General features: G+C 40.4%; 1 protein-coding gene across 4 annotated transcripts in view; it reads left to right on the plus strand.

The window, feature by feature from the left end:
• SLCO1A2 (solute carrier organic anion transporter family member 1A2) overlaps window positions 1-14,208 on the plus strand; it is a 115,582-nt gene that overhangs the window by 30,492 nt on the left and 70,882 nt on the right. Inside the window, exon 2 of one of the 4 annotated variants that reach the window (XM_060413323.1) lies at window positions 4,692-4,793. The exons of the other annotated variants lie outside the window; for them this stretch is intronic. The gene's annotated coding sequence lies outside the window, so the exon portion shown is untranslated. The remainder of the gene's footprint in view (window positions 1-4,691; window positions 4,794-14,208) is intronic. 4 annotated transcript variants of the gene reach the window in all.

The raw sequence follows: 14,208 nt of genomic DNA on the forward strand, positions 1-14,208 counted from the left end.
TCTAGTATTCCCATCTCTTTCAGAATTTTCCACAGTTTATTGTGATCCACACAGTCAAAGGCTTTGGCATAGTCAATAAAGCAGAAATAGATATTTCCCTGGAACTCTCTTGCTTTTTTGGTGATCCAATGGATGTTGGCAATTTGATCTCCGGTTCCTCTGCCTTTTCTAAAACCAGCTTGAGCATCTGGAACTTCACAGTTCACGTACTGTTGAAGCCTGGCTTGGAGAATTTTGAGCATTACTTTACTAGTGTGTGAGATGAGTGCAATTGTGTGGTAGTGTGAGCATTCGTTGGCATTGCCTTTCTTTGGGATTGGAATGAAAGCTGACCTTTTCTAGTCCTGTGGCCACTGCTGAGTTTTCCAAATTTGCTGGCATATTGAGTGCAGCACTTTCAGTGCATCATCTTCTAGGACTTGAAATAGCTCAACTGGAATTCCATCAACTCCACTAGCTTTGTTCGTAGTGATGCTTTCTAAGGCCCACTTGACTTCGCATTCAGGATGTCTGGCTCTAGGTGAGTGATCACACCATCACGGTTATCTGGGTCATGAAGATCTTTTTTGTATAGAGTTTCTGTGTATTCTTGCCACCTCTTCTTAATATCTTCTGCTTCTGTTAAGTCCATACCATTTCTGTCCTTTATTGTGCTCTTCTTCGCATGAAATGTTGGTATCTCTAATTTTCCCTTGGTATCTCTAATTTTATCTCCCTTGGTATCTCTAATTTTCTTGAAGAGATCTCTAGTCTTTCCCATTCTATTGTTTTCCTCTATTTCTTTGCAATGATCACCTAGGAAGGCTTTCTTATCTCTTGTTGCTATTCTTTGGGTATATCTCCTTGCTATTCAAGTGGGTATATCTTTTCTTTCATACTTAGCCTTTTGCTTCTCTTCTTTTCACAGCTATTTGTAAGTCATCCTCAGACAACCATTTTGCTTTTTTGCATTTCTTTTTCTTGGGGATGGTCTTGATCCCTGTCTCCTGTATGATGTCATGAACCCCTGTCCATAGTTCTTCAGGCACTCTATCAGATCTAATTCCTTTAATCTATTTGTCACTTCCACTCTATAATTGTAAGGGCTTTGATTTAGGTCATACCTGAATGGTCTAGTGGTTTTCCCTACTTTCTTCAATTTAAGTCTGAATTTGGCAATAAGGAGTTCATGATCTGATACACAGTCAGCTCCCAGTCTTGTTTTTGCTGACTCTATAGTGCTTCTCCATCTTTGGCTGCAAAGAATATAATCAATCTGATTTCAGTATTGGCCATCGGGTGATGTCCATGTATAGAGTCTTCTCTTGTGCTGTTGGAAGAAGGTGTTTGGTATGACCAGTGCATTCTCTTGGCAAAGCTCTATTAGCCTTTGCCCTGCTTCATTCTATAGTCCAAGGCCAAATTTGCCTGTTACTCCAGGTGTTTCTTAACTTCCTACTTTTGTATTCCACTCCCCTATAATGAAAAGGACATCTTTTTTTGGGGTGTTAGTTCTAGAAATTCTTGTAAGATCTTCATAGAACCATTCAACTTCAGCTTCTTCAGCATTACTGGTCGGGGCATAGACTTGCACTACTGTGATATTGAATGGTTTTCCTTGGAAACGAACAGAGATCATTGTATCATTTTTGAGATTGCATCCAAGTACTGCATTTCACACTCTTTTGTTGACTAGTATGGCTACTCTATTTCTTCCAAGGAATTCTTGCCCGCAGTAGTATATAAAATGGTCCTCTGAGTTAAATTCACCCATTCCAGTCCATTTTAGTTTACTGATTCCTAAAATGTCGATGCTCACTCTTGCTATCTCTTGTTTGACCATTGCCAACTTGCCCTGATTCATGGACCTAACATTCCAGGTTCCTATGCAATATTGCACTTTACAACATCAGACTTTGCTTCGGTCATCAGTCACATCCAAAACTGGGTGTTGTTTTTCTTTGGCTCTGTCTCTTCATTCTTTCTGGAGTTATTTGTCCACTGATCTCCAGTAGCATATTGGGCACCTACCTACCTGGGGAGTTCATCTTTCAGTGTCCTATCTTTTTGCCTTTTCATATGTTCGTGGGTTTCTCAAGGCAAGAATACTGACGTGGTTTATCATTCCCTTCTCCCACAAAGTATTGGGATTATGAAATCAGTTCCTGACAATATCTCACTATCTAAACACCTGTTTCACCTGTTTCCCTGGAGCACAGAGTGCCTCACTCTTCACCCTGGACTCTCTTCAGGGGATGTCAAAGGTCAACAGTGACAGTAGCACAGATTGAATCTCTGCAGAGGCAGATGGCAAATGCTCTTGGCAAGTGGCTGTTTGTAGTTGACACACTCAACCACGAAGACATAAGTGAGTTATTCTCTAGGCAAAAAGGTACAAATTAGCAAATTGGGTGATTTTCTGACACACAAACACTTTTACTGCTTTGTACTACAGAATGATTTTGCTGCAGAGGAATCTAGAATTGCTATACATAGTAGTCATTTTTTCTTGACATCCTTTTTGAAGTCCCTAAGTGAAAAATGACTTTTCCAACATTCTCTTCTTATTTCCTACCAGGACTTGCATCAGACAGGCTGGAGCTGGAGGCAGGTACCAGCCAGGATATGTCCTAGGTTCAATGGCAGTCACCATCCCATTGCGGGAGGGGCTGGTTCCCTGAGGGACTGACGCTGCTTTTTTTAGCTGGCTCTGGGTCTCTGCCTTGGTCAGAGGCAGAATCAGGGCCCAAGGAATTTGAGCCACACTTCTGTCCTGGCTGTAGGCAGAGCTGGTCCTGAGCTGGCTCTGCTTCCTCCCTGAGGTGTGCAGATACATCTGCAATGGTGATCCTTGCCTTGTGGGGAGAAGGGTTGGAGCAGAAGGGGCTGGCGCTGGAGTTCAGTGCAGGCTGAAATGCACACTGGGGTAGTTCTGGCAGGCTGGCCAAAACCCCTGGCAGCTTTCAATCTGCTGCCTCTGTGCTGTGCAAGTATGTTTGCTTGAATGGAGTTTTGGTCAAGAATGGAGTTTTGGTCTCCTATAGCCCTCCCTGTACTGCATGTTACAGTCCATGGGGTTGCAAAGAGTTGGACACGACTTGGTGACTGAACAACAACACCACCCCATTGGTTTTCACACCATCAAAAGTGCTTCCCACTGTCAGTCCCAAGGACTGGGGTTCCTAACATGTAGCTTAAGCCCCCTGCTCCCTGTAATGTCCCTCCCCTCTCCTGGGTCCTCCACTAAGGGTGCAGGCCTGGATCAACTCTCTTCTCTTTCCCTCCTACCAAATTCCACATGGTTTATTCTTTACAGTCTTGGCTGTAGAAGCGTGGTTCTGCAGGTAGTTCTCAGCAAGAATATGTCTTATATTCTCTCCTTTAATTCTGTTTTTTAAAACGTTTTCTCAGTAAAGGAATTTCTTTTATTATTTTGTGGTCAAGCAATGTTTTCTGTGCTACTTATATTTTAGACTTTATTAATATTTTTGTGATGTAATACATAATTAGTTTTACTAGAACTTCCATAAGCACTTAGAAAGAGTCATACCTTCAATTCAGGTATAAAATTCAATACATATCCATACCATCTCCCTTATTGAAAACATTATTTAAATCTTCTAAATCCTTCTTATGCTTTTCATCTTTCTCTACCTTGAACTGGGGAAAGAAATGAATTCCTATTACTTGAATCCCTTCTACCTGTTTATCTTTGCACCTCCTGCATTTTCTGTTTTATGAAATTTCCTTGCTTCCACTGGGTGCACAAAAATGTGTAACACTTGTGTTTTCTCTTTAAATTGTTTTCTTTAGTACCTTGAAAGGTACTTGTCTTGTATACTGCATTTAACTCTGAATTTTACCTTGTCAAATACTGTGATCATGACTTTTGCTTTCTTTTTCCTCTTTTCTTTTTTTTGCATATGTTAGGAGTATCATTGCTCATTCTTTAATTTTACTCTTTGTATTTAGTGTGTCTTTTATACACAGCCTATATTGAGATTTGTTTCATGAATTACATGGAAAAATATCTTTGCTTTAATAAGCAAGTTAAGCCCATGTATTTCTTGATGTAATAGGTATGTTTGGGCTTGGTTCTGTCATATTAATAATGAAATATATTTTTCAGTGCTTAATTTTATCAGACATTGATCTAAGCATTTTATGTATATTATCTTGTTTAATCCTTACACACACACCCGCCGTGCACCCCACCCCTTCCCCCCCCCCCACCCCCGGCCTCTTTTAGACTAGAGAGGGATTTAGTGATAGAACTGGGATTCAGATTTAGTCTAGCTCCTGAGTCTTGTCTTGTATAAAGGAGGTTGTCTAGATACTGTGCTTGAAATTTAGATTGCATGTTCAAATTCACATTTTTGAGAAAATAGAGGCCATTTTCCTCTATCAGAGTCTTAAAAAACACTTGATTCTCAATATGTTAAGATCCATTGATCTATGTCAGTAACATTTCAGGGCTGTCATGCTATCCCATTACACTATGCCTGTCCAAACCAAGCACTGAGCACCCCCCAGTTATAGTCCTTTATATGGATTCCCTTATTGTAGTCTCATGGTAGAGGATTCATCATAAAGGGAAGAGAGACAGACTGATAGCTCCAGGAGAGGTTAGGGTTAGGTTAAGGTAACATGTAAAAAAATGCCTGGCACTTACTAACTATATAATCAATGAATGTTTATCCACTTTTCATCAGGAAAGGAGAGTTTGGTGAGACAGGAGAGAGAAAAGATAAGGTATGTTGGTATCATGTCTGTGAAGAACTGGGAGGCCATGAGGTCATGAACATAACGGAGAGGTGAGTCCATGGGGAAGAGGAAAGTAGTCACTAGAAGTGTGTGTCTTTCAGAAACTGTTTCGAGTCAGGCATTGTGTTCCAATACGTTTGTCCAATACGTAACTTCATCTTCAGAGAACCCTGTGAAGTAGAGAACATTAGCTTTCACAGATGAGCATTTGAATCTTTCAGTTCAGTTCAGTTCAGTTGCTCAGTCGTGTCTGACTCTTTGCAAACCCATGAATCGCAGCACGCCAGGCCTCCCTGTCCATCACCAACTCCTGGAGTTCACTCAGACTCATGTCCATTGAGTCAGTGATGCCATCCAGCCATCTCATCCTCTGTCATCCCCTTCTCCTCCTGCCCCCAATCCCTCCCAGCATCAGAGTCTTTTCCAATGAGTCAACTCTTCGCATGAGGTGGCCAAAGTACTGGAGTTTCAGCTTTAGCATCATTCCTTTCAAAGAAATCCCAGGATTGATCTCCCTCAGAATGGACTGGTTGGATCTCCTTGCAGTCCAAGGGACTCTCAAGAGTCTTCTCCAACACCACAGTTCAAAAGCATCAATTCTTTGGCATTCAACTTTCTTCACAGACCAACTCTCACATCCATACATGACCACAGGAAAAACCATAGCCTTGACTAGGCGGACCTTTGTTGGCAAAGTAATGTCTCTGCTTTTCAATATGCTATCCAGGTTGGTCATAACTTTTCTTCCGAGGAGTAAGAGTCTTTTAATTTCATGGCTGCAATCACCATCTGCAGTGATTTTGGAGCCCCCCAAAACAAAGTCTGACACTGTTTCCACTGGTTCCCCATCTATTTCCCATGAAGTGATGGGACCGGATGCCATGATCTTTGTTTTCTGAATGTTGAGCTTTAAGCCAACTTTTTCACTCTCCTCTTTCACTTTCATCAAGAGGCTTTTTAGTTCCTCTTCACTTTCTGCCATAAGGGTGGTGTCATCTGCATATCTGAGGTTATTGATATTTCTCCTGGCAATCTTGATTCCAGCTTGTGTTTCTTCCAGCCCAGCGTTTCTCATGATGTACTCTGCATATAAGTTAAATAAGCAGGATGGCAATGCACAGCCTTGACGAACTCCTTTTCCTATTTGGAACCAGTCTGTTGTTGAACAGCTTTTTCAGGTTCACCTTAAAAGTGGCAAGGGGAAGAGTCTAACCTCTACTCATCACACAGCAAAACTGCCACACCTGGGACAGTTATACAGAGGTAAAGGAGTTAATTTGTATAGTTAAGGCTGGAATTTGAGAGGAGGGAAATTTGAGTTTCTGTTTTCACTGTCACATTGTTACCAAAAATGGAGGTTTGCCTGTTTTCAGCTAGAAAGCCAATATTCAAGAGATGAATGTTGGTTGAAAAAGAAAGTTCAGTCGTGTCTGACTCTTTGTGACCCCTTGGACTACAGCACGCCAGCCTTCCCTGTCCTTCACTGTCTCCTGGAGCTTGCTCAAACTCATGTCCATTGAGTCAGTGATGCCATCCAGCCATTTTGTCTTCTGTCGTCCCCATCTCCTCCTGCCTCTAATCTTTCCCAGATTCAGGGTCTTTTTCAATGAGTCAGTTCTTCACATCAGGTGGCCAAAGTATTGGAGCTTCAGCTTCATCAGCAGTCCTTCCAATGAATATCCAGGACTGATTTCCTTTAGGATAGACTGGTTGGATCTCCTTGCCATCCAAGGGACTCTCAAGAGTATTCTCCAACACCACAGCTCAAAAGCATGAATTCTTCAGTGCTCACCATTCTTTATGGTTCAACTCTTATATCCATACATGACTACTGGAAAAACCATAACTTTGACTATATGGACTTTCGTTGGTAATGTCTCTGCTTTTTAATATGTCTTCTAGGTTTGTCATAGCTTTTCTTCCAAGGAGCAAGTGTCTTTAATTTCATGGCTGCAGTCACCATCTGCAGTGATTTTGGAGCCGCCCAAAATAAAGTCTGTTACTGTTTCCACTGTTTCCCCGTCTATTTGTCATGAAAAGGAAAGGTGATTTGATTCAGGAGGCTGGCAACCTGGGGAGAAGGCAAACTTGAGTCCCAGTGCTCATGCTCAGTGTGTCTGACTCTTTGTGACCCGTGGACTGTAGCCTGCCAGGCTCCTCTGTCCATGGGATTCTCCAGGCAAGAATACCTGAGTGAGTTACCATTTCCTTCTCCAGGGAATATTCTTGACCCAGGGAGATAACCCGTGTCTCCTGCATTGCAGGCAGATGCAGGGGCTCTTTACTGCTGAGCTCAGAACCAACTTCAAAGATTCTGCTTGGCCATGAAACTTTTTAAAGGGAAAAAAGAGGAGATAATCTTAGTTAATCATTGAGGTAAAATGTCAGATTCTTCACTATCTCCCACTGTGTGCAGGTTTGTTGACTTGGAATCTTTCTTAGATGCTATCTTGTTCATGCAGTCAGCTCGCAGGGTTACTGAAGGGGAAGCTGGCGAAAAGTTTTAATCATTTGTGATTTGTTCTTCATTCCTACTTCTTCAATCTAAGAAAAAATTCAACAGGTTAGACAAGACACTGTGTGATCAAAAGACTTGAGAGGAGTGCTTGGGTGGGAGCTTGGTGAAGCATGGAGGCACCCGATGTAAAGGTTAAGTTAAAATATAACTTTACTAAAGCCACAAGACAATAGGCCTTCTGAGAGGAGCTGCTTACAAATGACAGAATGATCCAGTGGGAATGACCATTAGCCTGGCTTACTCCTCTCTACTGACTTTTCAGCACTGTCCCTTTGATTCCTAAAGAGAAGTCACATAGTCCTGCAGCCCCTGGGTCCTGCACCCTGCCCTCCTTCAGGTCTGACAGCATGGAAGCTGGGACTGATGCAAACCTCTGGGAAGGAGCCAAGTTGTTTAGAGATTTTCAAGTATGAGCTAAATGGAAAGGGAGAACAAAGAGAACATTATAGATTCATCAGAGCAATCATGTGTTATTTCCTACTAAAGCCACCCAGGTTTGATTTTGTTTTTGTTGTTACTTTATTCTTTCCTGAGAAACAACCGGCAAGTACAGAAAGAGGCTGTGGAATCAGCCACATTGTAGAAGCTTTAAGACCAACCTTGTTTCCCTCTGTACAATATTACTGTTCATTTTGGTTCAAGAGATTATTGGCTCTTTGGAGCCTTATTTACATTTTTTTGTTTTATATTTAGGAACACTTTACAAATAATATTACTTTATGTTGTTTGTATTTGAGTTTTATTACAATTCAATCTCATGCTAAGTAACTTCCAAACTAAGTAGATATGTGATAAAAATTAACTGGTTTTAAATAGTCATTTTTTTTTGTTGTGTAGTGAATGCTGCAGCTGGATATAGTTACAGTTGGTGTCTAGTCGCTAAATTGTGGCCCGCTCTTTCCTACATCATGGACTGTATACCAGGCTCCTCTGACCTTCACTAATCTCCCGGAGTTTGCTCAAATTCATGTCCATTGAACTAGTGATGCTATCTAACTCATAGAGATGAGTTTTAAGTGATAATGTGCGTAATCAAAAGAACTCTGATTTGGCTATGATTCTTTAAGCAGATCTTATAATAATCTAACAGGAACACCCTGTGATTAAGTTGTAGCACTGCTCAGAGAAATAGCATGTGATTAAAGTTGAAATCTAGCTATTTTATATTCACTCTTAAAAAGTTTAATACTGTATGCCAAAAATTCCTTTAAAGATTAGCTGTTTCCCTTTAAGTGTAAATTAATTGGTTGACAAAATTGTCAAGCTCACTGAGATAGTTTTGCCCACATCTACCCATACTCCTCTCATCTCCACTCCCATGGAAACAACCAATGAACCAACCAAACATGTAGAGAAACAGAGAAAGAGCATTTCTATTTTAATGTGTTTCAGCATAAATGGACTGAAGATATTTGTTGCACTATGCTTTTGGCTTTGGATAGAACAGCCAACATCTATGTATTCTGAAAGTATATGTTCAGACTCAGAGACCCACCACAACAGAGTGTTAACATGTAAACAACAGATGAGGAGACAAAAAGGAGTGTTTACCTATGGGTAGCCATGAAGGACTCCTTGACAGTGAGTGATGGTTTTGGACACATACACAGCCACAATAACATCCTTAAGAGGAAGACTCAAAATGTTCAATTTAGAGATTTGCTCGATCAGATGACATAATTGCAATCAGATGAAGGGAGAGAAAAAGCATAATGATCCAGTAATTGGGGAAATAGAATAGGCTTAGCTGGAGTTCTGCTGACACTATTGCAATGGAGTCACCAGACTAAAGCCCTTCAGGACTTAGAAATTTATCTAATTGCTACCACCCACCCCCTCTTAATTTTTCCTTTCTCTGCATTTCCAGAGATAAATTAACTTTTGGGGATGTAAGTCTGAACTCAATTACTTGGTGAAGTACAATTCAATCTTTGTAATAAAACAGCAAACCTTCCTCTTAAAGACTGTCCTGAAATACACAGGAAGGAAAGACCAGGAGGGATGGCTGGTACTAACTCAGGGTTTGAGTCACTGAAGCCCTGAAGAGTTTTAGCTCCACATGCAATGGAGGAGGTTTGTTGTTTAGTTGCTAAGTCATCTCGAACTCTTATTGACCCCATGGACCCAGGTTGCTCTGTCCATGGGATTTCCCAGGCAAGAATACTGGAGTGGGTTGCCATTTCCTTCTCCAGGGTATCTTCCCAACCCAGAGATTGAATCCTTATCTCCTGCATTGGCAGGTGGATTCTTTACCACTGAGCCACTGGGAAGCCCAAGGAGGAGGTTATGCTATGGGAAATAATCAGCCAGTCACAGAAGGACAAATACTGAGTGATTCCACTTACATGAAGTACTTGAAATAATTGAACTTCTGGAAACAGAGCCAAATGGTAGTTTTCTGGGGCTGGGAGCAGGGGGAAATGGAGAACCACTGTTCAACAGGTATAAAGTTCCAGTTACACAAGATGAGTAAGTTCTAAAGATCTGCTGTATAACAGTGCACTTATGTTAACGATATTGTATTGCATCCATAGACATTTAAGAAGGTAAATCTCATGTTAAGTGTTCTTGCAACAATAAAAACAACAACAAAAAACCAATATGGAAATAAAATAAAACTAAAATGTGGACAGCTAAAACCAAGACAAAACCAAACCAAACAAAAAACCCCAGCAAGAGTTTAAGAGGCTGGTGGCAATTTGGAGGCCTGACATTTTCCATAACAATATGGGGATCTGAAGGCATCTTGAATCCTTCTCAATCTATTCTACAGATTTGTCTCAAGATTTTGTTGAGGTCATAAACTTTCTTTGAAATCCAGGAGGAAATGGCCTAAGGCCAATTTCAAATCAGTATAAACTAAGCTCCAAAGACCCAGGGGCTTCCATCCTCTTTGTCTGATTTTAGTTGTTTGGGGACATAATAGCCTGGTGTTGGTAGATTTCATATACTCCCTTGATCCATGGTTCCTTTGAGGCTTTTTTTTTTCTTGCGTGTATACTCAGTCATGTTCTACTCTTTGCAACCCCACGGACTTTAGCTTGCCAGGCTTCTCTGTCCATAGGATTTCCCATCAAGAATACTGGAATGGGTTGCCATGCCTTCCTCTGGGGATCTTCCTGACTCAGGAATCAAACCTGGGTTTCCTGCATTGAAGGCAGATTCTTTACAGTCTGAGCCACCTCTATTAAAATATGTATCTGCCTGGGAGGAGCATATTAAATTCAAAATTAAAAGGTAGTAATATATCAGTATGAATTTATTAACTCAGTTAGTTTCATAGCAACTGGAAAAGAGAAGAACCAGGGCATAAAACACTGTGGGCAATGAGTCAGGTGAAGCACTATAATTTATACCTCTGTGAGGCCAAGTGTAGGGTACACTGTGGGCTTGTGGTTAAGGGGAAGAGGTACTCCTTGGATTGTGTCTTCTGTCAGGCTTTCTATAATCCTAAATGGCTCTCTCATGCTAGACCTTCTGAAAGACAGCACATAGAATTGTTTAACCCCTAACAGTAATGCTGCTTGCAAACAGTCACTCAATAAATTAGATTTATCTCTTTTTTCTTGAAGATATATAAATTCAGTTATGGAAGTGCCAGTTTTCATTGCTTAGCAGTACTTTTATCAAACTTGCCATCATCAAAAGAAAAAAAGTCTGGCCCATATCATCCTTTTGGTTTTTTCAGTCAATTCTCACACCTTATCTGTATCTTTTTAAAAATTTTACTTATTTTTTAATTGAAGGATAATTGCTTTACAGAATTTCGTTGTTTTATGTCCAACATCAACATGTATCAGCGTATACATATATCTGTATCTTGACTTTGTGTAGACAGAATTAGTGGCCTTGTAGTGGATGTGATTTAAAAGGTAGTGCAATGTTTTGTGCTATTCTATCCCACGTCCCTGCAAATGGAAACTTATTCTTTGCATGAGATAACTGAAGTGAAATTTTTTTCCTGTGTTTTACAAACATGCATTTCTTTTTATCTGGGAAAGAGGAAAAGGGTAAGCAACTTCCTAATCAGAATGGTGTCTTGGGTGAGTAGGTGTTATATTGGAAAGTAGTAAAATGAAGGGAAAAGGCAATGGCACCCCGCTCCAGTACTCTTGCCTGGCAAATCCCATGGACGGAGGAGCCTGGTTGGCTGCAGTCCATGGGGTCGCTAGGAGTCGGACATGACTGAGTGACTTCACTTTCACGTTTCACTTTCATGCATTGGAGAAGGAAATGGCAACCCACTCCAGTGTTCTTGCCTGGAGAATCCCAGGGACGGGGGAGCCTGGTGGGCTGCTGTCTCTGGGGTCGCACAGAGTTGGACACAACTGAAGCGGCTTAGCAGCAGCAGCAGCAGCAGTAAAATGAGGCAGTCAAGGATCATATCTAAAGAGTTAGGGAAAGGGAGTCTAGGGGAAAGGCCTGAAAAATATGTTTTCATATTTTATGAAGTTTAGCCTGACTTTGATTGATTAAAGAGAAAAAAAAAAAATGAAAAGGGCAGTTTACTCTCTGGAGATGACAGGTGTGGGTCATGTGGCTGCACATGTGCGTGTGGGTTTTTCATAGGTGCTTTAGCTTATTGGAGGCATGTGGTGCAACTACAAGCTTTATCAGCTGTATCTATTGACCAAATAGTTCACTATGCATAAGGCAATCTGATGGTGGCTGATATAAAATTAGCCAATCTACACATATTTATTAAGCCTCTTTTACACACAAAAATACATTTTTAACAGAGATTTTTCAAGACTTTATTATGAAGGAGTGAAGGAAATTGTACCCTCTTGAGAATGATATTTTGGAATTAGTTTTCTTAAAATCCCATCAGGGGACTTCCCTGGCAGTCCAGTGGCCAAGACTCCCCACTTCCAATGCAGGGGGTGCACATTTGATCCATGGTCAGGGAGCTAAGATCTCACATTAAAAAGTTTTTTTTTTAAATGCCACTGTGTAGGCAACCATTTATTTTGGGTCAGTTGAAACGAAAGAGTTAACAAGCCGCCAACAGATGTTTAATTAACTCTCCCCATATTGGTAGGGCCAATGATATTTTAAACAAAAAGCATGTTAGTAAATTATACCTATTAGCTGTTCTGCTAACCAAGAACCTATTACCCTTGTATGATGAATTGGAAGACAGTCACATTTCCACAAACTCAGAATTATGGCTTGGTGAGTAATGAAAGTAAAATGTTATCTAGTTACAAAAGCCAGTGATTGATGAATCATAATTAGTGACCTTTTATGAAAACTTGAGAGAATGAAGTCTTTGTGCTACAGCCTACATTGCATTTCTTTCTGTAAACTGTATTAATCAAAGCCCTTGGTGTAACAAAGCTAATTTGCAAGCAACTAAGATGATTAGATAAACTCAAAAGGATTTCATCTACCTTAAATAATAATATCACTAAGGGAGTTGCTTAGAAAGTTGCTTGGCTAACTTTAAATAATACTTTGATCACTGGAGATACTGATGTCCATTCTATGCAGTCCCAAGAAAGGATCAAATTGGCAAGTATCCACTAATTTAAGATGCAGGGAGCTAATTTGAATATTTCAGAAGTAATTAAAATATTTTTTTTTACTCTGCTGTCTCTAGCATTAAACAATGGTTTTTGTGCCTGACACAGTTACATCATTTGGGGTGCAGACTAGATTTTTATCAGCTCTGCTTTCTCCTTTATACACAATAGCATTAGCTACAACTAGGTTACATGAAGGAATTCTTTGTGGTTCTGTTACTGAAAACTAAATAGATAAATAAAATGCAGATAGCCGCAGGCTACAGGGCCACTTATTTCTTCTGTTTGGTTTGAAACCAGTGACTCCTTTTGGTTAATATAGAGAAAATGGGTGTCGTTTCCTCTAGGTGTTCACCTTAGGATACAACTGCCTGCAACTAGGTAGAAAATAAGGTGTGTGTGTGTGTGTGTGTGTGTGTGTGTGTGTGTGTGTGTGTGTGTGTGTGTGTTGGAATTTAAAAGGACAGAGTCGGGGAGATGAAAGCACAGGTGAGAGAACTGCTTTGGGAATCAGATGATGATGGCTCACTCCTACAACTACCTAAGATGTTACCTTGAGCTAATCTCAGTGTTTTGGGTTTCAGTTTCCCCATCTGAAAAAGGATATAATTATTTAATTCATCCCTGTCTTTCTACACAAAGAAAACATCAGAAATAGCAAGGAAATAGCAGAGAAGAATGGTAGACAAGGACCAGATGAGAAACAATCATCAGACATTTAGTCCTACTCCTTAGCAATTGCCCACCTTCTATTTTTGCCTGCGTGCCTGTGATGAAAATGCAGAGGTTCTTGAAAGAGCCCTGCTACTTTTGTGCTGACTTTGTTCTTCTAATCTCCTATCTAGAATGCCTTCACCCCTCACTTCGTCTACCTAAACTCTACCTTTTAAGTTCAACTTAAGAATCACCTAATTCATGAACCTTTTCTTCCTTAATAATAGTAACTAACATTTTTGAGTACTTTCTATGTTCCAGGCATGATGTTAAGATCTCCACATATATTAATTCATTTGATTCTCACAAGGAACCCAGGAGGCAAGTTCTCCTATTGAGTGGATTTTACTGAAGAGGAAACTGAGGTTAGATAATTTTTCCAAGGAAACTTAGGGAGAAAGTTATGTATCGGGATCAAAATCAAGATGATCTGGCTCCATGGCCCCTTACTCCTTAGCCTCTGCATTGGCATTACATGGCTTTGAATGATAGTTTCTGCTGTAAATATTTTATCAGATGATAGGCTTCATATAAACAGAAATCACACCTTCTAAAGCTATCTGTCCTACAAGCACCTGTGAGACTATTCTGTATGTATTAAGTATATATAATATATGTTCATTGAGGGTTTCCTGGTCTCTCCGTGATAAAGACTCCACCTGCCAATGCAAGAAATGTGGGGTTAATCCTTGGGTCAGGAAGGTCCCC

The sequence above is a fragment of the Ovis aries genome, chromosome 3 (assembly GCF_016772045.2).
Source record: "Ovis aries strain OAR_USU_Benz2616 breed Rambouillet chromosome 3, ARS-UI_Ramb_v3.0, whole genome shotgun sequence".
Lineage (NCBI taxonomy): Eukaryota > Metazoa > Chordata > Mammalia > Artiodactyla > Bovidae > Ovis > Ovis aries.